The sequence below is a fragment of the Neovison vison genome, chromosome 3 (assembly GCF_020171115.1).
Source record: "Neovison vison isolate M4711 chromosome 3, ASM_NN_V1, whole genome shotgun sequence".
NCBI lineage: Eukaryota > Metazoa > Chordata > Mammalia > Carnivora > Mustelidae > Neogale > Neogale vison.
Window position 1 is genome coordinate 75372375 of NC_058093.1, and position 25359 is coordinate 75397733.

Here is a 25359-nt window from a genome sequence, read left to right on the forward strand (position 1 = left end):
ACTGTTACCTCCATTCAGGTCCTCATTAGCTGTTCACTAGTATAATTCTTTAATCACTGTAATCCCCCTGTGGTTAAATAAGTTCCTGAGAAGGATAGCTTGAATCAATCATTTCCCTGTTCAAATGTCTTCCATTGCTCCCCTTAGTGAGTTACAGGCTTTGAAATCCAATACTGTGCACCTGTTCAAATCACTACTCTGCTACTTACCAGCTGGGCAACATTAAGTGAATTAATTGACTTGTTAAGCCCGTTTTCTCAGCTGACAAGTAAGAATAAACACTAATCAAATCTCATGAGGAGACCTGAAGGAACTAACACATGGAAATTCTTACTAAAGTGCATAGAAGGCTGAAGGATTTAGCAAATGATAAGCATTATTATTACCATCACCAAAACCATCGCCATAGAATACAATTCCAACACTGGTTCAGCAGCCATCACCATCCTTAAACTTAACTAAAACTTTCTAAGATATGCTCAACTGAACTATTTCTCAGGGGTGAGGACAAAATGGTTTTCTTTCCGTCTCTGGCTTTTTAGGCAGTTCTTTTCACCACACAAAGCACTGATTGGTTCTTATACATACAATTTTTTTTTTTCTTTTTTTAGTTCTATAGCTTTGGTTATGCTTCCTCAAAGCTCTTGCCTCTCTGTCACCTCTCATATTCTAGCTTTAAGTGGCATTTTGAATGCCATTTCTTCCAGGAAGCCCTTCTATTTCCAAAACAAAAAAGTACCTTGCTTTCCTTTGAACCTGCAAAACATTTCACCAATATCTCTTTTTCAGTATATAAGACATTCTATTGTGTATCTGTCTTTTCCACTAGGAAGCTATCAGATCTTCTGGGTTAGAGACCAGACATGATTTGCTGCTTTTGCTTGGTGTCTCACCCAGAGAGGGCACTCAACAAATGCACTGAATGAATGAATGAATGAATGAGGTAAAGGGAACAGCATCTACATTCTTACATGAACTGTGCTGCTGTGTGCTACCTGGTGAGAGGCTTTCTTCCCCATTGATAATTATGAGGGTCTTCAACATGATGAGAATTACAGAAACAAGTTTTAAAAGGCATTTTAAAACAAGTTTTAAATGGGGCATTTTCTTTAAACCTTGGGTTTAAAGTTATTCTAGAACTCGGAAGTAGATTCTGCATAAAGTCATAAACACTCATTGGATTCCTGAGATGGTGCTCAAAAGCGTAATTGACCCATAGGATAGGTGTCATGGCTAGAACATTACATTAACACCTCAATGCCAGTGTTACTAAAAGGGGTCATGAAAAGGAGTCGGTATTCTATGAGTGTTTATGAAGTGCTCAAACTTCCTTATGAAACATCAAACCAGGAATTTTTTTTTCTTCATATTTTAAGACATACTCCAAGAGCTGTAGCCAGAAGCCAATTTTCTTGTGTATTCAAACGATTACTTTTCCTTGCCAGGATGAATGTGCTCTGGTTCAAGAATGAATTTATAATTGCTGATTATAAATTTAGAAAATGAAAGTCTTCTATGAAGTTGTTGATTTAAGTTTCCAGAAATCAGAAATTATTTTCTTTTTTAGTTACAATTCTAATATTTAGCTCCTTTGTCTTCATTTTGGATTAATTTTAAATTGACAGTGTGGCCCCTGATACTCCAACTTCAGTTCCTGTACCCACATCCCCTGACAAATACATAATGGCCCATTAACAAACTTTTAATTACATTCATTAGGGGAGTCTGTTATTTTAAAGTAACTCTTCAGTGAGTAAATAATCCCTTTTTAATGGAAAAATGATTGCCTTTCCAATGATCTGAATTGCAATTTTGGATTTTCACAAATTTACTTAAAGCAGACAAGCCTATAAACAAGAAATTATCAATGAAAAAGACCTATTTTCACTGTTACTTTTGTTCCCCCCGGTATTGAGCTAGACATTACGATAAACTGAAAATGGGGGTCCTTGGTCCTTGAGAAGGTGACTATCTGGAGAGCAAAAATAGTAAATCTGAAACACTTAGAGACTAATACAAAGACACATAAAATGTAGTGTGAATTATAGGCCCAGAGAGAGATGTACAGAGGTGAGAATATAGCCTCACAAGGACAGGGATCTTTGCTTTCTTCACTAATGTATCCTCAACACTTGGAACTGTGTCTTACAGGTGTTACCAGCTCAAAAAAAAAAAAAAAAACAACCAAAAAAAAAAAAAAACCAATTGCTCCACCAAAAGGAAAGACAAGTGAGTTAGAATGACTGGAGATGTTTCACTGGGAAGGCAGGACTTAAGTAAGACCTTAAGATATGTGATTCCTTGGTTTCTCCTACACCCAACTACTAGCAAACCAACTACACCCAAACTACTAGCAAGTCCTGTCTGTACTCCCAGCACAAATTGCAAATCTTTCTACGTCTCTCCATGTCACTGCCACTTTTTAGTCCAAGCCACCAATGTCTATCTGGACTACAGCTAATCTCTCTGAATGGATCTTTCTGGGAACATTTATGTTCGCCTACACCTGGCCTCCACATAGCAGCCAAACTGTTTAAAAACAAATCTCCTTGTGTTACTCCCATAACACAATAACGACTTCCCATCGCACCCTGATTAAATTCCATTCCTTCCCATGGCCTACATTTATCACATGATTAAGCCCCTGCTTACTTCCAAAACCACACCTTGTATCACCTCCACTTGCCAACCTCTCCCCCTTCTAAGACCCAAGCTTCTTTCCTCTTTCTTGAATATGTCAAATTCATTCTTATCTCAAGGCTTTTGTCTTTGCTGTTCGGTCAGAGTGGAACTCTCATCCTTAAATTCAATGGTGTCTCAGCTGAGGTCTTTAACAACGTGTTTTCTCTATTATGTGCTTCTGTTTTTATCTACTCCATCTACTTCTTTGTCTCTAAAATTATCTAGTTTTTTTACTTGTTTACTGTCTCCTGTCACTACAATATGATCTCCATGACAGCAACAGCTATATTCTAGGTGCCTCATTTCTCACTTCTAGCACAGTGCTAGGCCTCTGACAGGCACCTGGTACAGATTTTGAAGGAATGAATGACTTTCCTCCCCCAGCCTTTTCAAGTATGAAGACACTTCTTACACATCGAAGGATTTGAAGGGCTCCTCACATGTTATTATTCTTTTCTTTCCCATGAGTATTCACTGATTATATATGATGTTGTTATGAAGTCAGGAACATTTTTTCAAATAAAGACCTATCATTATCACAGTAGGGCTGACATACATTTGGCAGGAGTATGATATGTGAGACATGGTATTTATTCAATCAACCAGATACGTGGTGCACACTTCTGTCGGCAGGTACGTGAGGATCCTTTGCCACAGATTTTACGGGATCACTGAGTAACACACAGACAATATGAGAGAACAGAGGGATGGAAAACATCCTACTTAGCACTTTCTCAATACAGAGATACGAATAAACTCAGGTGAAGCCTTAGCCTAAACTAAGGATAAGCCAATTTATTCTCTGAACCCTCTAACACCTACTGTGGAGTTTACCGATCATCTTCACACATTTGTATAATAACGGCTAATGCACTACATTTATGACATGTCGACAACATTCTAAGCACTTTATGCCTATATTAATTCACCTAATCATGCCAATTAACACAGTAAGAGAGGATCTCACTACTACGTGCGTTCTGTAGATGAGAAAACAGGGCACACTAAACTTAAGTATTTTGCTCAGGATCACAAAGCAGGTAAGTGGCAGGGCTGGCTGGTGAAGCCATATCGTCTGGCTCCAGAATCCGTACTTTAACCATTATGTTACGCTGCCTTCCTGACGGAAAAAGATGGCATCGTCTTCACACTGGGTAGAGAATGTCTTGCATCATACATAGCATATGAGAAAAATTACATATCAAATGTCAACTACTTCTAAATATGCACATTTTACTCCTAAGCATTTTCAAGCAGTTGTTTTTCTCTTTATGCCATATAAAGGTCTGAAATGCTTAGCAGCAAGTGACTTCATGAAGCAGCTCTATATCATGTGGGAAATCATGAGGATAATCTAAATCAAATACAAATCTCACTGTGCCTTTAATATCACTGTGAAAACAGCATGCTTTTCTAGGACACACTGTGAAGTCTGAGGTGATAAGACAGCCTATCTTAAAATGACTTGAAACCAAAAATGGATTTGTGATTGTTATTCCCAACTCACCAAGGACATTCTATTTTGACAGGTTAGAACATGTGGATACAGGCCTCACCTTCATATATAAGGTCTAAAAGTGTATAAACCTCAGTGATTTCTGCACAGTATTTGGTCAGGCTGTTTATGAAGGAAGTTCAATATTAGCTTACTGAACCAAGACAGAATTCCAATAAGGCCCTTCATTTATTCCCTTCCACCTCGTCCCTCCTTCTTAAAGAGATTAATTAGCCACCCTGTGAAATATGAATGAATCAAGAAGGACTCATGTCTACTGGGCAGAACACATGTTATGCAACTTGACCCTTAGGTAATAAATCTTTTGGAAAGCAGGTCTTTTCCCAGTGGGACCTGTCTTCACTTTTCTCATGTGAGACCTGGCAAATGGGACATTCTGAGTTTGACAGGCCACTTCTCGGCTCCTCAGCTGACAACTGTTTTACACAGATGTCAGCTGAAATCCTTACTGGGGCACGTAGGGGATCAGAATGTTTGAATCACATCCAGCACCCAGAATCCCTCCTCCCTCAGCTCTCTGCCTGCCCCGCCCGTCCCATGCCATCAGCAGCACAGCCCTCCTGCAGGGCAGTCCAGCTCCGGGGAGATGGCCTAGGGCAGGAGTGAGGGGAAGGATCAGCTGTCAGCACAAAGGTGGCTTAGGGTGTTCCTTTGCAAGAAGTTCCTTCAGGAAGACACATCTCTCAATTTCTGCCATTATTCCTTGGTAAGGATTTGGGAGCTGGAGGAGAGATGTGAAGGAATTTAGGGCATTTTCTCATGGTGTGGTAAGATTAGAGTCCGACTCCAGTTCAAATTTTGCTTCTACTATTTATTAACTCGCAATGTCACTTGGGGGAATTACTCTCTCAACCACAGTTTTCTGATCAGAAATACCTGCCTTTTTTAGGGTTGCAAGGGGAAGAGCATCATAACACATAGAAAGTGCTTGGTGTGGTGGCTGGCAGAGAGTATGGCTTCAATAAATGTTAATTCTATCTTTTTTTCTCTGAAACTGGAAAGGCCAGGTGTTTGGAGGTCTGTGTTTAGAAATGCCTCCAAAACCCTCAGCGCATCCCATTTTCACTGGCTTTGTTTTGTTTTGCCTTTATGCTTTTGTTTTGGATTCTTATATTAAGATCTATGGACTCTCCCGTCCAAGAATTCAGTGCAGTATTTGCAACCATGTTCATTTTGGGGAAAGAGAAATTAGATTTAGTCAATTCTCAAAGGATTCTATGATTCACAGAGATTAAAAATCTCTGTGCATGTTTCTGAAAAGTTGTAGGCAAAGTGAATATCTTTTTTGTAAATCAAATTTAGCTTTTAATGTACTAGAAGAACCAGTGAGCAAAGAAACTCTCCCACGAATCTTTCTGTTTTATAAACTGCATATTCAATCCAGAGCTCTTTGGTTTTTACAAAAGATTTAGACTTTCAATATCAGGTTTGCTTAAACTAGAACACTTAGTGACATTATATGCATAGTAGTAACTTCCATTAACGATTTACAATGTAGTCTGGGGGTCAAGTTCAGGTTGAATGAAAACTGAAAAAGAAGGAACTCCAAAAAGTTCCTGCTCTTAACTGGACAGAATCTTAGTTATCCTCTGCTCCAAAGACCTCATTTTATGAATGAAGAAATTGAGGTTCTTAGGGGTTATATGACTTGCCCAAGGTCATTGCAATAGTTACAGACAATAAGGAATAACCGCTCTAAAAATAATGACAGTGATTATGATGATGATGACAGCACTATGATCTGTTGAGCATTTACTTGAGCTGAGCCTTTTAAAGACTTCAACCTCGTGCACTTTTGCTACAACTCTAGAGGAAGATTTTATTAACTCCACTCATTAGATGAAGCACGTGGCCCAGGGCTCCACAGCCTGGAAATGGGCAACTCACAACTCAGAACCTATTTTGCCTTGAAAGACTGTGTTTTTAGGCTGCTTCCCAGAATACAACAGAACAGAGATTCACATGGTCTTGAAGTAGAAACAAGAGGTTAGTTTGGAAAGATGTCTCTACAACCTTCAAGGTATATACTTGAATGGGTTTTTAAAAAATATAATATTAGACAGTCCTAGATAATACTACACCCTCACAGATATACATTTGTAGTATTCTAGGATTAGAAGCTCCAGAATATATCCAGGTCGATTGCTTGCAAGATCACCATTAGACACAACTCTCTCTGACCAGACCTCTTCCCAGGCTGCAGGCCAAGGAGATTGGCCCTCGTGGAGTCTAGGCTCTCCTCCTCCACATTCTAAGCCACATTCTGGGTCTCTGGGATTTCATATGTTCATTTCTAAATGGCCCAAGAACTACTTCCACGGCCTACGTAGGTCTCTTTTCCAGATCTCTCTCCCTTGAGGTAGGTAATACAGATGTGGGACCAGTATGGCTGCTTTTAGGGAATGTAAGTGGAGCTTACCAGCTAGGACTGGGTGTCCATACACCTGTAGTATAGGACAGGGCTGGGGTGGGGAAAAAAAAAAAGAAGGTGGGATAGAAACCATGCTGCATCTTCCATGTTCTGGCATAGAACTTTGGATATGTCTGGGAATTCTAAAATAATATGTAGCCTTCTCAGGTTTTTATGAATATGTATTTGTCAAAGTATATGAAATATACTTTACTGAGCAGCTGAACAGCTTGATTTTAAACTATAATAGTTTATAATAGATATACATGGGCATCAATTTTTATCCTTGTCTCAGGGCTTGCATATCATGGGACAAGACAACACATGCCTGTCTGCTTTTCCACCTCCCGATGCTATTCCTTCTCAGCTTTCTGGGTCTTTGTATCCCTTTGCTATGGCTCCATATTTGCTTTGATTTCTATTTTCCTTACTCCGCTTTTACTGATAACTTAGTATCAAACCCATCTATGATCTATGATCTATGATCTATAGACCTATGATCTATGAAATCTATTATCTAACATGTAATGAGGGCTGATTAGAAGCCATAGAGGTACTATGTAGAGAACAATGCACAAGAAACCCTCAGTCCCTGCCCTCATGTGACAGCTCTGCTTGAAAATAAATGCACTTAAAACACAGCATGACAATGTGATGACAGAGAATTACTAGCTATGCTGAGGGAACGAAACTCTTCACCAGGTGTCCAGTAAGGTTTCCTTGAGAAAGTCAGGTCTAAACTGAAAACCTGGAGTAGGATATACCTGGGCAAAAGGTAGGAATGAAGTAGGAGATGAAGAGCTGGTTCCATGTTTGTTTTAAGTAGAGGGGATTACACAGCAGGTGAAGCCTGTAGCCAGCGCAAGCATCGTGCCCTGAACTGAAGGAATTTCAGCAGTGACTAAAGTATGTTTCTGGGGTGAGAAATGTTCCTGGAGAGATAAACTGGAACAAGACCAAGCCAGGTCTTAGAAGTCATGGAAACGTGTTCAGGTTTGACCTAAATGTGATGGGGAGTCAAAGGTAGATTGGAAACAGGGGCATGACGTGATAAGACTTCTATATGAGGACATCAATGGTTGAAATATGGATTATGTGTATATACCAGAGTTGCTGCTGGAGGAGAGGGGGCAGGGAGGGGCAGGGTAGATGGTGCAAAGAAGTCCGAATAGCAGGCATTACAGCAATTCAGGGGAGGGACAGTTTTAGCATGAATTGCCTCCGGGTCAAGTTGTAGTGAGAAGACTGAGGAAAGAGGTAGAATCAGGAGGATGTGATCACTGGTGGGATCTGAAGTTAACCTCCAGTGGACTAAAGTGAAGCTCCCAGCCTGGGCAGATGGAGGGATCAATCGCAGAAAAGGAACACACGGGGAGGTGAAATCTTGAAGGGGAATTTGGTTTCTGAGCAAGTCACAGCTTTTGATTTTCATCTTTGGATACCACACATTGAGGCTGAGAATGAAGGCCTACCTGTTAAGACTTTGGGGGTCTCCTCTTCCCACTGTGCCCTGCCACCATCAGGAAGAAGGGTGGACGAGCAACAACCAGGAGAAAGGGAATTCTTAGACGAGGCTTGCATTTATAATTCCTCTGTAAAGATCATCATTTGTTTTAAATACTTTGCTGTCATAAAAGTTACCAGGATTATTCAATAAATGACAATGTTTCAGAATTTTCAGTTATGTTGGATTTGGGGGGGGTCTCAAATATTACAGCAAGGATTCAGAGTTAGTCAGTCTGTCAAGATTTTGCTCTCAAATATTTGATGTTAACCAAAAAACATTGATCCTTTAAAGATGAAGAAAGTTACTTAGCGAATGGCTAATACACATCCTTCCTGAACATATCTTCTCAGACTTTACACATGCATTCCATAGTACATCAATGATAGAAATTAATCTTTATCCATACACCTGAGTTGTAGTCTTTTCTCAATCTCCAGGAATTTCACATGGGTTATTAATTATACCAGAAGAAAATTTTAAGAAATAGTACTTAGTTTCAGATAAAAGGAAAAGTGCAATTTTATTTTTTATTTTGCCAGACTAAACATCAACTGATATACTAACAATCCTTTATGAAGTTAGCAGCTATCAGAAAAAAGCAAAAACAAAAACAAAAAACAAACAAGCAAAAAACCCAAAGGATGGGTTCAGTTTTTTGAAAACAAACTTTTCAAAAGTAAATGTATCTTTCTGCTCAATATTGATGAACATTGTCTGCATTATTTATTAGCCATATCATATGTAGTACAGTTAGGTCTTTAAAAAAAAAATCTAAAATTTAGGTGAAAAAGCCAAATTTAAGAAAGTTACTTCTGAACTTCTTAGCGATTGTGCTGTGTGAATTTTTAAGGTGAAAAAAACCCAGAAATCAATACTATGTAAGGAAAAAAAGAAAAATGGATGAGAAAGCTTTCAGGGGCTCTATCAATATTTTAAGCAAGCACAGAGGAAAAAGCCAAGTTGTTGCGGCAACATTACCAAGGTTATTCACATTTATTGCCTATGTGGCTTTCGATAAAGTTCTATTTCTTTATACCTTAGTTTTTTCATAAATAAAAGAAACAAAATCAAAACAAACTCACCAAAATGTCACAGAAAGAAGGTTTATAATGAATTTTGACATGTGCTTAATAAAAGCTACAGCATTATTAGATCCATCTTATTTTATCCTTATACAGACCAGGATCCCTATGAACCAAAAGGAATGATTTTTAAGATCACTTAAACACTGGGTGTGGTGAAAAAATAATGAATAATGTTTTTCTGAAAATAAATAAATTGAAAAAAAAAAAGCTCTTAAAAAAAAAAAAAGATCACTTAAACGGGCAAATAAAAATTAACACAATGGAGAATGCCTCCGAAGATTAACGGTTTGCATGTAAACTGCATTTTGCAGTGAGGAAAACATGTCTAAGCCACTATCTGTTCAGGGGGCAACAGAGCCTCATTGTCTGTGGGTAAAATAGAGACCAGAACCGATATGAATCAGACAGGCAGCATTGTCCTTACTTCAAACACTGAAAAATAAAACAGACTTTTCTGTTTATCCTTCTTAAAATTGTTAGTTCTCTTAATGCAAACAACAAAGTAGAAAGTCCATGGAAGCAGAATCTAAACTATTTCTGTTTGGCTCTGAGCAAGGTATTTATCTGTTACATCCTGAACAAGGAGCAGAGTGAACAAAAAAATATCCCTGAGTAAACAAAGGTAAAATCGGCTGGATAACCACAAAAATAATGACTACTGAAACACTCGCATTATAGTCAAATTAATTGTAGCTCCTTACAGGAAAAGACCATTAAAAGCCACAAAGCCCATAAACAAACTAGATAGAAGCAATGCTAAAGAAAGCTAATCTAATGTCTTGCACACAGAGAAAATTCTACTCTTCACGTGGCATTAAACCTTAACCTAAGTAGAGAAACTCTGGTGGACTTCCACCTTCCCTCGTGGTTCAGCGGAACTGGGTGAGAGGGAAGGCTGTGGAGGTGGCAGGTTCAAGAGGCAAGGCTAATGAGAGAGAAGTGGGTTTGCTTCCTGCTCCCTTGTTCTCTGCCTCCTTCCTTCTGCTACTTCCCTTTAGCCCTGCTTCCTGAGATATATCTCTCCAGGCCCTTCTCTGGCCTATCTGATCAAGTTGCTCTGTCACTGTAAAGCCTGTTCTTACTCTTCTGTGTATGTTGATGTTCTGGTTTCACCACTGGTTTTCTGCTGGTGGTCCTCTACACCTTCTCCCCAGATGACCCCTGTCAGGGCACTGTCTCTGCTAAGGCCTACTACTCAGAGCCCAAGCCTCTGTCCCAAGCCCCAGTTCTGTGTATTCAGTTGCCAACTGGATCCCCCATAACCAGGTCTAAAACCAAACTCATTTGGGCTGAAAGACTTAACTCCGAAATGTGAGAATGGAGTTACTCATTCTAAAAGAATATCCTGAGATAATAAAAGATGTATTTAGAACAGGAAGAGAACAGTGCCAAAGAGTGAGAAAGAAAGAACATTAACCATATTTCTTATAAATCTTCAGTGTACAAGAATTACATATTTTAATAATATTTTTAACCATCTGAATATAAATTAAATTTAACGTTATTTGAACGCCAGGTTCAAATGAAGGGGGGGCCCTTTGTTCTGTTGGATTTGTTTTCAGCCCCTCACCAAATGTTAAACCCAGATTGAGAAACAGAAGTAGAAATACTGTTTATTTGGAGTTCTCCTTGGCCTCGAAGCATTGCTCCTTTCCTGTGTGAATTGGAGAAGCTTTCAAAGGCCACTCTGAGAAGTTCCATGTGGGAGCGGATTCCAGCCCCTCTTCACTGTAGAAGGCTCAACTCAGAGGAAGAGGGTGGGAGAAAGGAAAAGCTAAAAGGAGGAAAGAATGAACTATCAATACATGTCTCTCTCCACCCAACATTTTGTGAGAAGGATATGTGGTAATTAATTATAGCAAAATGTTTTGGTGTTATCAAAATTTTTAAATGCTAATATAATACCCTTGGGATATTTGAAAATTTGAAGTTCTAGATTTTCATTGAAAACTTGTTAGAATTTGTCCATGGGTTCATTTTTTTAAAAATTTTTTATTTTTTCAGCATAACAGTATTCATTATTTTTGTACCACACCCAGTGTATGGGTTCATTTTTAAAACAAAAGGTGAAAGATATTTAAATTCTAAAGTCTTCAGGAACACTTGAACTTGATTCTTCCTCTAAACAACTCTTCTCCTTATGTTCTTTAGATTAAATAATGGCAACTACCATAACACATGCCTCCTACCACTCCTTTTCTTCTCACAGCCAGAGCCACAAAAACACCAGGTCGTACAGGTTTAATCTTCCAATACATCTCAGATTCATCCTGTGAATCTGTGAATCCCGCTGCCCTACTTCAGATCCTCATCGTTTCCCATCATCATTGGTCTCCTTTACTCCACTTTTATTCTTCTTGGATCCGTCTCTCAGGCTGCTGCTATAACAATTTATCAAAAAATCCAATTTGATTCACACACATCTTGTGCTTAAATCCTTTTTTTCATTCTATTTCATTTCATCCACCCAAATAATATCTGTTAAGGACCAGGCCTGTGTGTCAGATCAATGTACAATGTTGGGAACGCGGCACAGATGAGACCATTGGGAGCTTTGCCTTCACCATTGAATTTATACTAATATGGCTTACATGGTCCTCCAAGATGAAACCCCTAACTACTCCGTGAGCTTCATTTCTCACCATCCCTGTCTCAAACATTATATTAGCAACACACATCTGTTTATAGTTCCCTGTACATTCAATGTTCTTTCTCACCTTTGTGAATTTCTCCTACTGACACTTTTCTCTCCTCTCCCACTTGATCTGCCTCCTTCCATGCAATCTCTGAGAGAAAGTCTCTCTCTGACCCTCTCAGACGGAGGTGAAGTGTTCCTTCACCGTGTTCCTACATAACACCTGCATTCCATACCACTGTGTCCCTTATGTTGTAAATGTCTATATACATGTATGAACACAATTCATTTTGTGTTCTAGACAAAAATTTATTTAACCATCACCAAATTCAAACATAATGACTCATATGTTCTATATAAATTGGAAAAAATTGGTGGCAAAGAGATGCTCATATTAACAGAGTTATAATTCAGGTAAGAGGGCAAGAGGTAGGAGGTATTTAGAGCCCAGTTCTAATTCCATATTCATGATGGGCTTAAAAAACTCAGGCGGTTCAACAAATATAGAGTAAATTCAATGGACTGTCTTGTTCTGGTAATCTCTGTTGCACTAGTATGTTTGTCTTCCTGATTGAGGTATTAATAATTAAGTGTGTTGTGTTAAAGTCAGGTCCTTTTCCTAGGGGAGAGGGTTGGAGGAAAAGCTCTTAACAGGTGGTGTTAAGCATTCTTCATATGAGAATAAAGAACTCAGGAGAAAACTGTATATAAAAATATATTGAGGCAGTAGTGAGTAATCATTACCTGCAAATATGCAATTATGATATGGAGGTGAAGTCCTATACATTGGGCTTCTAGAGTAAAAAACTAAGACATTCTCTGAGACCTTCAGAACACTCCATGAGACAAAAAGCAGGCTATCCTAAGTCCAGCTGGATTGGAGGGATCTTGTTTTTTAAGGCCAATATTAGTGTGGAAATAAGCCAAAGCTGCCTCCTCAGATGAGATCTTGGAAAAATTTCCTTTTTTCCATTTTAAGCAACTTCTAGTTCTAATTAGAGTAGATAATATAAAGTTGGTTATACACCAGACATAAAATCTCATGGTGAAACATAAAGTTTCTCTAATAACAAGTGCCAAAATTATCCATAAATATAGATCCTTTCTATCTGTAAGATCATTTATTATAATTCTCTAATTATATAGAGCTGGTATCTACTTTAACCAGAAAACTTGCCTGTATATGTCAGTACATTTCTTCCTTTCTTTTTTTTTTTTTTTAAGATTTTATTTATTTATTTGACAGATAGAGATCACAAGTAAGCAGAGAGAGAGAGGAGGAAGCAGGCTCCACGTTGAGCAACAAAGCCCGATGCGGGGCTTGATCCCAGGATGCTGGGAACATGACCCGAGCCAAAGGCAGAGGCCTTAACCCACTGAGCCAACCAGGTGCCCCTGTCAGTATATTTTTAATAGAAAATGTGGCAACTAGATCTGTGCTCTTTTTTAACTACTGATCTTGAGGGAAAAAAGTCAGGTTAATGTAAGGGTTTATTAAAACCTTGTGGGCCACCTGGGTGGCTCAGTGGGTTAAAGCCTCTGCCTTCAGCTCAGGTCATGATCCCAGGGTCTTGGGATCGAGCTCCGTGTGGGGATCTCTGCTCAGCGGAGAACCTGCTTCCTCCTCTCTCTCTCTCTCTCTCTCTGCCTGCTTCTCTGTCTACTTGTGATTTCTTTCAAATAAATAATCTTTAAAAAAAACCCAAACCTTGTAAGTTGTGTAGCTTCTTATTAGAAAAAACTATAATTGTTTTTAACAAATATTTAGATAATTACATTTCAGTATTTTTAGTAAATTACTAATATGAATACTTGTTATGCCCACAGTAAAGAAATGATGAATAAAAAAGTTGCTTCATGGCCTATACTGACTGTCTTTGTTAGAAACAAATGAAAAAAAAAAAACACCCCACAACAACAGCAAAAACATACACACACACCAAACAACTCGTGGCCATGAACAAATGTTAGTGTTCTTGAATTTCTGTAAGTTTTCTTGGGCTGGTATACTTAATTCTCATAATGTTTATAAACTAACTTATGTCCATTTTTTGTATTAAGAAATTATTACATTTTTCTGCTTTGGCAATTACTAATTATTTAATTACATATTTATGTGATGTTACTGCTGGCTCAACACCTCAGACATTACTTTCCTTAACTAGTGAAAGTACTCTGAATATGGGGTGTGTGTGTGTGTGTGTGTACATATGTGTGTTGGTGCATGTGTTCATTACACAGCAATAGATTCTTCATACATGTTTGTATTTATGTGTTGCGCATTTAATTACTATAGACTCACTCTTTAGCTCAAATCCATTTATTCATTTATTCAAGTATTTCTCTTAAGGATCTACCATGAGCCAGGCCCTGTGTTTATCCTGACTGAGACATGGTCCCTGCTCTCCAGAATCTAGTAGGGAAAACAAAACAAATATATGCAAGGTGATGTGTAACTCCCCTTCCTGAGTACATACCACAACTTAAACCAAATCATCAAACTATGACAATTATAAACAAAGCCAACTGTTATGGTAGGTATGGCTATCTTGCCTTCTCAAATCAAAACCATTGCAGGGTGTGCGTGGGTGTCTGCCCATATGAGTAGTCACACTGAGACTGTCTAGGAGGCATAGAAAGAAGATGATTTTATGATACCATACACCTTACTTATCTATATATTCATAATTGCTCTGCCCAGATGTTGAGAACTACTTAGGATCAACTCAAGTCATTAGTATTATTAATTCCCAATCAAGACAGTTCAGAATTTTCTAACACATGTACCTGGTGGGAAGCACTGCTTTTACCTTTCAAAGTCACTGGACTGTGTTCCTGAAGCCTCAAAGTCACATTGGGCCTTCACTATTTGTTCAGCTGATCACAAATCAGAGGTAATGACATTTACATTGCTAATAGCCTTTGCTCCAAAGTATGTTAACTCCAGGTTTGGTGTAGTTTCTCCTATCTGAGAAAAGCTTTTTTGACCTCCTGCATGAAACTTTAACTAGAACTAATTATGTGAATAAAAACATTCCCTTACTTGTATATCCACAGAAACATAAACATATTAAATGTAGAAATGTATGAAATTCTCTAATTAACCACTCCGTATGAGAATCAGGACTTGTGTGCAAAACAAATTAAGGAATGTATTATTGATTTATCCTTACATACACATTAGATGACCCAACAAATCTGGGCATATTAGGAGAGTTGCTCGCAGTCATTATGATTGACATAACCTATTTGACAATTAGCACGTATCTTGGCTTTTAGAATGAGACTAATATAAAAATACGTGTTTTGGTAAAGATTAAATCCAGCATAATGTGGAGAACAATTGCACGTAATTGGACTTTTCCATATACCAAATTTCAAGCAGTTAAATCTTTGCTTCTTTAATGTTCCTTTGATCACAATTATTAACATTTTATTGGCTTACTGGTGTGAAATGAAAAACAATAATTCCAAATTCAGTTTACTTTATTAACGAGCACTAAATGACCTCAAACCAAAACCAGATAAAAAAATTCCATTGGCATGCTTCAAGTAGAGTTTGAATACCTGCTACTTGTTAACTGTTTTAATCTGCTGCTTGAGCAGGCAAAAATAAATAGACACACACAGAGACAGTTATTCAGGTGACAATTAAGGTGCTAGTATCTCATATTATGAATTTTATAACACTTAAAAACTTGTAAAGTGTTTTGAGGTCAGCCAAAAGTGTATGTAATTTGGATAGTATTTTATCCATTCCAATAAAATGTATAAATTTGGTTTCACAGTTAAATTTAATGGAATAGGATTTGATGTGTGCTCAAATAATAACCAAAATTCTGAACATTTCTCTGTGTACTAGGTGTATGCCAACTGATTACTATGCATTACATAATTTGATTTTCATTAGTACCCTAAGAGGTGGACTCTATTCTTTCCATGTCATAGAGAAGATTGAGAAATGTCATAGAGAAGATTGAGAAATTTTAGTGAGTTAAGTAACCTGCCCAGTTACTGTTAATAAGTGACAGAACTTGGATCGAAGCCAGACTTTAGTGACTCCAGAGCCAATTCCAGCTCATATACAGTCTGCTGTGAATTAGAAATTGTAAGATCTGGCATGGAGTCTCAGTGTTAATCAATTATTAGCCCTGAGACCTTAGGGAAATTACTGAACTTCTCCAAACTTCAATTTTCTAATATATAAAATAGAGCCAATAACATATCCCAACCATTCCTTTGGAGTTGCCATGAAGATTAAAGAGATAATGTAAGCAAGAAAACTATAGAGTGCTCTACAAATATCACTTTGTTATATTGTAATATCTTCACATTTTGTAACTCCCAAGGCATTTTGTGGGGCTAAACAATGACATTAGACCAGGTATCTCCTTAGAGAAAGAGAATTTAGGAAGGCCAGAGTGATCTACTGGAAGAAATTTTAGGGAGGTTGTCCAGGGTGGCACAGGGTAGTCAGAAAAAAAAAAAAAAATTCACCCTTTGTGAATGAAATGTAAATGAAAGGGAGGTCACTGCTAAAGGACTGAAAATTTTTATTCTCCCCAAATTCATATGTTGAAGCCCTAACTCCCAACGTAAATATAGATCGGAAATAGGGTTTGATAGTTCCAATGGTAGTTAAATGGGGTCATATGCATGGGGCCCTAATCCCATAGGGCTGATGCCCTTACAAGAGGAGGGAAGAGATACCAGTGTCCTCTCTCTCTGCCATGTGAGGACACAGAAAAGGCAGCTATTTGCAAACCAGGAAGAAAGTTCTCACCAGAAACTGAATTGGCAGGAACATTGATATTGGACTTCCCAGTCTCTGGAAGTGTGAGAAATAAATATTTGTTGTTTAAGTGCCTGGTCTATGTCTGTGGTATTTTGCTATGGCATCCCAAGCCAGCTAATACAGCCAGTATTGTGTTCACCCCTCATGTTACCAAGATCACCAAAAAGCAGGGGCACCTGAGCCCCGTTCAACTGCCAGCTGGATGAGAGTGTGGTCTGACAGATCACATGAGCCGCTGACAACCTGCAGTTAGGACCCAGGGAATGTAAGAATGTCCTAGGCAAGTTTAGCATGAAGGGGACTCAGTATAAACTGATTTGCCTAGAAGAAAACTGTTCAAGTTTAGCAGATTATAATAAATATCCTCAGGAAAACAATCAAACCAAACCAATAGAAAAATAAGACAAGTTCCAAAGATGCAGTCCCATGTTTGTAAGTATAAATTAATGCCAAAAGCTTGAAACTGAATTTATGAAAAGAACAGTGGAAAAATTCTGATCAACAAATTTACAACTGAACAAACGAAAGAATCTCTACATTAAAAACAAGTAACATAGTTCACTTTGTACTTTTTCTTTTTCACCAGAGCACAGCTATTTCTCAATCAATCTACCAGGGTTTCCTCAGCTAAAAGGGTAGTGAGCTGAAGTCATTGCACATAAAAACAAGCAGACATTGAAATATTACTTCTGCAGCTTCTTTTCCTTAGGATGATATAAACCTTATTTCAAGGTTTTAATTTTTAAATTACAAGAAGACAGACAAGTTTTCAAATGAAAAAAATAGCTTTCTAGGAAGAGCTGTCCTAAAATCTGAGTAATGCAAAGTGTAATTGATAAAATATTTCCACTTACTTGCTCCTTTCACACTAATCGCCTTCCAGATGATTTGATTCTAGATGAACATTTATTCCATGTGTGGCACTATTCCAGGTGCTTAGGGCAGGCTCTGCTAGTTTTCTTGACAATCTCCAGGACACCAGGAGTATTAGTTTAGCGCTTCCCAGATAAAGAAAGCATTTCTCAACTTCTCTTGCAGCTAGCTGGGGCCACATGACTAAGTTCTGGCCAATGAGCTGCGAGTTGAAATGATAACTTCCGGGTCATTCCCTTAGCCGACAAGGTGTGTTTCCTCTAGCTTTCCTCCCAATGCTGGCCTGGAATGTGGATGTGGTGGTGAGCTGAGCATGCAAAAAAGGGAATGCAGACCAGAGGTGGCTACGCAAGAAAATGGAGGCGCCTGGCCCCCGAAAGAGCCGGTATACCATTTCTGGGTTGTTGGGTGAGACAAAAACAAGCCTCTGTTGTGTGAAATCCACTGTGCTCTTGGGCTCTTGTTACAGTAGTCTATCATGTATTTTCACTAATAGAGGATCATACATATTCCTTGTGAGGTATTACTATCCCAGTTTAATTAGAGGATTGAGGTTTAGGGAGATTAAAGAACTTCTTTATAATCACACAGGTGGTAAGCGGTAAGCTGGGATTTTAATCAAATGCCTTTCCCATTAGATCTTTTTAATACTAATAGAGAGAAAATTACTAATTTATAGAAAATCAGTATTATGCAGCTTTCTAATCTCCGATCTATTGATCTGATGGGATTATAAAAAGTCTTCAGTTTCACTGAATTAGAATCACTGCTACAAACCCCTATTTTTCTAATAAAGTGCCTAACAGTTACCAAACTTTCTAGGGCCTACTCCTCAAAAAATGTTGCATTGGAAAAAAATTATACAGAAAATGTATGTTGATTCTCCAGGACTAGGACATGGAAGGCTGGTCAGAATGTTCAAATAACTTACAAAATAATACACGGAAAAAACACAATAACTCAGAAACAGATCAGCAGCTTTTCTGGAATGCATTTTCTTCCCTAATGTTATCCTTATATTAACACATAAATTTGTTCTCAGAAAGAACCATACGTGCATTCACTCACCACTTAATAAACATGTACTGAGTGCCTAGTCTATGTCAGGTACTTCTTTAGATCCTGGGGGAAACAAGAGGAAAGAATCTAGATGAAGTCCCCACATGCACGGAGACTACCCGAATGCAGCTACTGTAGGTAATATCCTATACACATGAATGTGACAGGCTTTCAATGTGCACCAGTAATTCACATTTTTAAATTAAACTTTGTTTTGGAATAATTGCAAATTTACAGAATAATTACAAAGATGATACAGAGAGTTCCATATACTCCTCACTCAGTTCCCTCTAATATTAGCATCTTATTACCAGAGTATATTTATGAAAATGAAGAAACCAATATTGGCACAGTAAGATCAACTAAATCCAGAATATATTCAGGTTCACTAGGTTTCGGTTTTTAGGGGTTTGTTTGTTTGTTTTTGGTTTGCTTGTTTTACTAATTTCCTTTCTCTGTACAGGATCCAGTTGCAGACTACCACATTACATTTACTTCTTAAGCTTACTTGATCCCTTTTAGTCTATGACTGTTTCTCAGCTGTTCCTTTGTTATCATGGCCTTGACAAGTTTGAGGAGCTATTTTGTGAATGTCCTTCAATTTGGTGTTGTCCAATATTTTTTTTTCAGAATTGAACTGGAGTTTGTTTAGAATATCTAAGTAAAGTGCCCTTTTCATCATTGTATACCAAGGGATAAATGATAGCAGTATGACTTGTCACTAGTGATGTTAATCCTGATCTCTAAGGATTCCTGTTTCTGTTTGTTGGAATATATTGGGTGTGCTTCTTGCTACTGAGATAAGCCCCATTTGTGTAATTCTATACTAAACTATAGTAAATTTATTTGGGAATACATTTATATACACACACACATATGCACAGGACTTATAGGCCATAAAATAATCTTACGTATAGAATGGTAAAATGAATTCTTAAATACTCTATTTCTATCTTTTATATTCAAGATGCTAGGTCTTAAAGACTTACATATTATAAGCATACTCACTCTATCAGAATGCATTTTGGAAGGTTCCTTAAAAGAGATCATCCCCATCTTCATTCTGTCCTCAAATCTGCTGCTTGGCACACAGAAATGGTGACTGGTACTCTAGCAGGCATTTGGAATATCCGGGCCCTACTTTAGCAGTGCATTCCTTAATGACTTTGTGGAGGCATCAGGCAAACCCGATTACAGACCTCCAGACTTATTTTGTGTGGGAAAAAATAAACTATCTGTTTAAGCCATTATTATCAGGGCTCTGTTTCAGAGTCAAATGCAACTCCTAATAGGTAGTTTGGAGAAGAGGCAGAAGGAAGTAAGATTTGTTGAGAGCACTGTGTACCAAGTGCTTTATATGCTTTAGTTCACATCATCATCCAGACAAAACAAATTTGAGAAACTAAAGATCAATGGCACTAAAACTCATGCATAGGTTTACAAAGCTCAATATTAAAACCGAACTGGGACTGGACTCCTGGGTGGTTCAGTTGCTAAAGCATCTGTCTTTGGCTCAGGTCATGATCTCAGGGTCCTGGGATCAAGTCCCACATCGGGCTCCCTACTCAGCCGGGAGTCTGCTTCTCTCTCTCCTTCTGCCACTTCCCGCTACTTGTTCTCCCCTGCTTGTGCTCACGCACTCTCTCTCTCTCTGACAAATACATAAATAATATCTTAAAAAAAAAAAACTGAACTGGAATTTAAGCCAAACTGTGCTTTCCCATCACAGCATGCTAAAATGTCCTATTCATCATAGGTACCAAGACCTATGTTGATTACTAGCAATGGGTATGAACACATATCATTTTATTTCACTCAACAAGTAATATGAGATAATACTTAAAGAAATGAAATGATATATATTTAAGTATGCAACAAAATAGTAATGTGCATCCATAGTTTGGGTCCTCTCATTTCATTCATGGTTAGCACCTCAAATGGTACAAATGGCATCAGGGCAAATTCAGGAGTGAAACCTCAAACTTACTGTTCTCAACCCACATATAACTATAGATTTTTCTCACTGGGCTAGAATGGGAAGCCATTCAGACCACCCATCACTCTACCCACCTACTTATGCATTCATATGTACTGAGCATCTACTGTATGCCAAACAACTTGCTACTTCTTGCATATACAATGTTCAATAAGACACAGCTCTTGTTCTCCAAAAGCTTGTAGCTCAGTAGGAGAAACAAAAAAATAAATATGCAATTAGAACAGAATACCACCTCACACCAGTCAGAACGGCTAAAATTAACAAGTCAGGAAACAACAGGTGTTGATGAGGATGTGGAGAAAGGGGAACCCTCCTACACTCTTGGTGGGAATGCAAGCTGGTATAGCCACTCTGGAAAACAGTATGGAGGTTCTTCAAAAAGTTGAAAATACAGGTACCGTGTAACCCAGCAATTGTGCTACTGGGTATTTACCCCAAAGATACAAATGTAGGGATCCGAAGGGGCACATGCACCCCAAATGTTTATTACAGCAATGTCCACAATAGCCAAGCTATGGAAAGAGCCTAGATGGGCATCAAGAGATGAATGCATAAAGAAGATGTAGTATATACATACAACAGAATACTATGCAGTCATTAAAACCCCCGAAATCTTGCCATTTGCAGTGATGCGGATGGAACTTGAGGGTATTATGCTAAGCAAAATAAGTCAGTCAGAGGAAGACAATTATCACATGATCTCACTGATATGAGGGATTTGAGAAACAAGACAGAGGATCATAGGGGAAGGGAGAGAAAAATGAAACAAGGTGAAACCAGGGATGGAGACAAACCGTAAAAGACTCTTAATCTCAGGAAACAAATTGAGGATTGCTGGAGGGGAAAAGGGTGGGAGGGATGGGGTGGCAGGGTGATGGACATTGGGGAGGACATGTGCTATGGTGAGTGCTGGGAATTGTGGAAGACTGATGAATCACAACCTGTATCCCTGAAACAAATAATACATTATATGTTAAAAAAAAAAGAACAGAACAGGGTTTTTCAAATTCAGCCCTAATGACATTTTGTACTGGATTATCTTTGTGGGGAGATCTGTGCCTTGTTGGATGTTTAGCATCATCCTGGCCTCTACATACTGGAGGTCAGTAGCACCCTAACCCTAACCCTTTGTTATAACTGAAAGTGTCTCCAAACACTTTGGAATGTCAAATACCAGTTGTCAAATGTCCCCCAGAGGTAAAAATCACCCTTCCACCTTCTATATCTTCCCCTTTCCCTTCCGTCATTGAGAACTACTGTAATAAAGTACAAGCCACCACAAAACCACAAAAATGGGCATTTGACAACAAAGACCTGGGTCAGAAAAGTTTTCTGGAGAAAGTAAATCCTTAACAGTGGCTTGAAAGTTCATGAAGTGTAGCCAGATGAAGTAAATAATTATATGTGTGTTTATATGTGTATCAAGAAGGCCTTCAGAGCATGTGCAAAAACTCAGAGTTTTTAATGCATACAATACATCTGGGGGAATAAAGGTAGTCGAGCATGTTTGGAATGGGAGGTATGTATAAAAAAGGGAATTATGAAAAGTTGCATGTGCCTACAGAAGAATAGAGAGATCTAGTCCGGAGAAGGTAAGAGACTGTAATCAGAACGGGCAACCATTGGGAAGAGAAGGAATTCAGTTTGGGATGTGTTAAATTTGAGTTACCTGAGGGACAACCAGGTGAAGATGTCCAATAGGAAGTTAAATTTTCATTTCTGGAAGGTAGGGGCTTGACTCAGGTCAGAGAATGAATACCATCTACATATAGAAGCCATATGTGTAGATGAAATGACCCAGGGAGAGTGGAGAGGCCGTGGGCCTGGCAGTGGAAATGTGGACAGGAGTGAGGGAAAATAAGAGTGATCATGATGTCATAGGGAGAGTTTCATAAAAATGGCATAAAGGTCAAACAGATGAGGGTGAGACATACCCAGTGGAGTTGGCGATTAGACACGGCGGCCTTCGCAAGAGCCACGTTATTGATATGTTCTGGGTAGTAAGCCAGCTCCCAGTGGGCTGGAGTAGATGGAAGGGTATCAAGAAGAGTCACATTCAAGAAATCTGTAGAAAGCACTGGAATCATGTAAAGATAGTGCTCATGGTAGAATAAATGACAAACACACCCAGAGTCAAAAAGGTGAGTGGGGACAGATAAGAAGAATTTTAAGTATGAGTTCTGACATCAGGTTAGCTAGGGATATTACTTATAGACTCTGTTCTTATTTTTGGCTCTTAGAGTCTCCTGGGTATTTACATTAAGCTACCTCATAGAATTTCTGAATGTAAGCGCAACTGGATTGTTTTTGCCTCTTCACAACATACCACATGATTCCGGGTGACTTTACAGTAGCTCTTTACTTGTCTAAGGTATATCCTCTGAACAAAGAATCAATAACCCCCGACTCACTGGGCGCTAACTATACAGATTTCCCTTTAAAAACCCCAATATTCCAATAGTCTAAAAGCAAGAATTTAGAGCAATAAGTCATTTTATATAAAATCTCTAAAACTATTTTATCATTAAATGTGCTTATGAAAGTCTTTCCTTTGAGAGGTTTTGATCTAGCTGTCGGAATAACTGACTCATGGGAGACAAAAGCTGACAGGGAGTTTAGAGACCTTCTACCTCCTTCCTTACTCCTCATCCACTCAGTGATTTTAGATGAATCACTTTCCTCATGTCTTATAGTTCTTGCCCTTGACTCCATAGCTTCTGCTGACACTGTCACCATCTCTCCTGTGTGCCTCTAGATGGTTTCCTGACTGGCTTCCTCACCTCTAATCTTTGCTCTCTCCAAGCCTTTGCCATACCTTGTTAGAGTGATCTTTCTAGAGCACATATGTGAATAGTTCCTGAGTTCTACTTGGAATTACTTGTGTCACGGCTTCTCACAAAATTCAGAAATCCTTATGTCAGATAAAGCCTTTTCCATTTGCTCCAGCGTCCTTTGCATATTTCATTTCATCCTTATATTCCAGCTGTACAGGACATCTGTTAGATCCTGAGGCTTTATACTGACTTCCTCCCACAGGCCTGTGTTCTTAGACCTCCATCCCCTACTCATCTAGAGAATGATATTCAAACTCAGCTCAAACATCTTCTCTTTAAAGTCTAAGTCAATAGTCTTCCCTCATCTGACCCCAAATAGGAATGACCACTCCTCTTTTGGTACCCTCCCAAATGTATGTTATATTTGTATACCTAATACAAATTTCTGTAATAGTATCAAACTGCTTTATTGCATGCATTAGTTTTTATAGGTGAGTTTCTATTGAACTCTCAGCTCCTTGAAGACAGGGGCTGCTTTTTATTATTATTATTTTCTGTCTCACTGAAACATGCTATTTATCAGGAGCTCAGTAAATATCTGTTGAATGAATCCACTCCAAGCCTCTATTACTACCAATGAGGGAAAAAGGCCTGGAGAAGTTAAAGGACTTACCCAAGGTCACCCATCTAATGAGTGGCAGAGTGGGAACAGCAGCTGTGGACGGACTTTAAACTAGGGCTCTTAGCAGTGTCCCAGTTAATACTTCATCTGTTTGAAAAGAGAGATACCAAGGCCCAACTTTGTGGTTTGCTAACTTGGTTGAACAATGTTTTAATACTGAATATTTAAGTGACTACTTGATGAGAACACTTTTTTTTTTTTTCTGATTGAGAGGAAGAGTGGGCTAGATAGTTTCAAAATGATGTATTATTTGATTTTATTCTCACCTTTTTCTCTATTTGCCCCTTCAACCTGCTTGACTTTACCAGTTAGCATTCAGTTAGATATTTTCAAAAATTTCAAAATCTGAAAGTAGGTATCAGCTGAAGACAAACTAAGTGCTACCACATTCTTCTTGTTGACAGAAGGAAAAAAAAAACCTGTCTTGAATGAAGAATTTCCCATACGTATTTCATACATCAATAATTAGTAGTAGGTTGAAATTGTTTTTGTTTATTTGTTTTTGCTGTTTAAAGATAAGAATCAAAAAGAGACTAATAAATTCTAGTGTCTCTTGGAATTGTGTGATTTAAGTTGCCAGATCTGAGCAGAATAAATTTGTATTAGGTTACAGTTTTTTTTTCCCCTACATGTCCATAGAGATAACTAGCTTGTCCTTCTCATTCATTTATTCACAAATAAAACAGAACATTTAACTGGTAAATATGTTTTATTTGGAATGCTTTAATAGTTCTTAGTATATAACATTAATATGTAAAGGCCCTGAAGAGTCCATAAAACTCTGCACAACAAGCTCTATTTTAATAATGCAGAGACTATGCGAGATGGAAACCAATTTCTGCTGTTCAGATAACATAAGCAAAAACAATTTCCCGAAAGAGCTGAGGCTTTTTTAAACCTAAAAGGTTTTTAGGTTTCAAACCTAAAAGAGGTTTAAGATGCACAGGTCCTCCAGATGGCAGAGCTTAACATCAGCCTCAAAAGAACAGAAAAAGAAAAGATTAAAAAAAAAAATTCCCTCCAAACCCAGGCTTCTTTCAAGTCTTCTACTCAAAAGAGGATCTAGGATGCTAATGAATATTCAACTTTTGGTTTCTTCTAATAATAAATTCCATTTCTAAATCTATGAAGTAAAACAAACTTGCACTATGTTTAGTTTCTCTCAGAAGATAAAGTGGTCTTTCATATTCCTTCAGGAGTTGATGGTACTTGAATATAAACAGACTTGACACGCTGAGCTGAGGTGAAAAAACTGAGAGCCACTTTGTCAATGGCAGTTTCTAACCTCTATTGGAAAGGCCAGCATTTTGCAGGCTCTTTTCTCAGGATCAGCAAAACTTGC

The 25359-nt window shown here is 38.2% G+C and overlaps 1 protein-coding gene across 8 annotated transcripts in view; it reads right to left on the reverse strand.

Moving 5' to 3' along the window:
* The window catches only part of ZNF385B (zinc finger protein 385B), a 401761-nt gene that overhangs the window by 107235 nt on the left and 269167 nt on the right, over nt 1-25359 (reverse strand). The window contains exon 1 of one of the 8 annotated variants that reach the window (XM_044242455.1): nt 17485-17621. The exons of the other annotated variants lie outside the window; for them this stretch is intronic. The gene's annotated coding sequence lies outside the window, so the exon portion shown is untranslated. Of the gene's footprint in view, nt 1-17484; nt 17622-25359 lie in introns of those variants that run through there. 8 annotated transcript variants of the gene reach the window in all.